General features: G+C 49.9%; 1 non-coding gene across 1 annotated transcript; it reads right to left on the bottom strand.

Moving 5' to 3' along the window:
* Positions 1-304: 304 nt before the first annotated feature.
* Positions 305-443, bottom strand: LOC123646835. Its single transcript, XR_006738070.1, has one exon. It is a non-coding gene; the product is annotated as a U4 spliceosomal RNA (small nuclear RNA).
* Positions 444-730: the final 287 nt, after the last annotated feature.

The raw sequence follows: 730 nt of genomic DNA, 5'->3' as shown, positions 1-730 counted from the left end.
CTGTGCCATGAGCAGCCCTTGCCAGTGGCTGCACCTGTTTGGAGTCAGCTCCCCTCAGGTGGGCTCCAGCTCCAGTTCCCCCAGGCAGCCCCTGCAGACTCCATCTCCTCCTTTGGTGCCCCCCACCCCAGGGGAGAACAGCTTCCTGCTATGAAAATCTCCTCCGGGTCGCTGCCCATCCCGTTTGGCCTCTCAGCTCTTCTGGCACCTGTGTTGTTAATTCCCTGTATTGAATTCCTCCTGTTTGTGTACTGTTTTCCTGGTTGGACGCTGACTGATACACACTTCTTTTTTTTTTTTCAGTCCCCATAGGGCCGTCAAAAATTGCCAATGCCGACTATATTGCAAGTGGTCATGCTGGTGTATTGAGAAAAGTTTTCAATTAACAATAATCGCACCTCAGACAAACCTCATTGGCTATGATACTGCCACTGGGCAAAGCTGATACACACACGTTATCTAATTTCACCCTTGAAACGACCCTCGGAGGGGAGGCATTAGCACCCCCACTTTGCAGATAAGGACAGCAATGCTCAGAGAAGCTAAATGATGTACCCCAGAGTCACCGGCTTGTCACAAAGCTCTGAAGCCAAGCTCTTACCACTATTATTTCACTGCACTGCTTTTTACAACCACCTCTATAGTTAGAAAGAGGAAAAGTTATCAGAAAACAACACCAATGCCAAAATATCCCAACCTCCAAGCTCTTCCTGCCCGGCCCCGCTGGGCA

The sequence above is a fragment of the Lemur catta genome, chromosome 10 (assembly GCF_020740605.2).
Source record: "Lemur catta isolate mLemCat1 chromosome 10, mLemCat1.pri, whole genome shotgun sequence".
NCBI lineage: Eukaryota > Metazoa > Chordata > Mammalia > Primates > Lemuridae > Lemur > Lemur catta.
The sequence above is the reverse complement of the archived record's forward strand: the minus strand, read 5'-3'. Positions and strand labels throughout refer to the sequence as shown.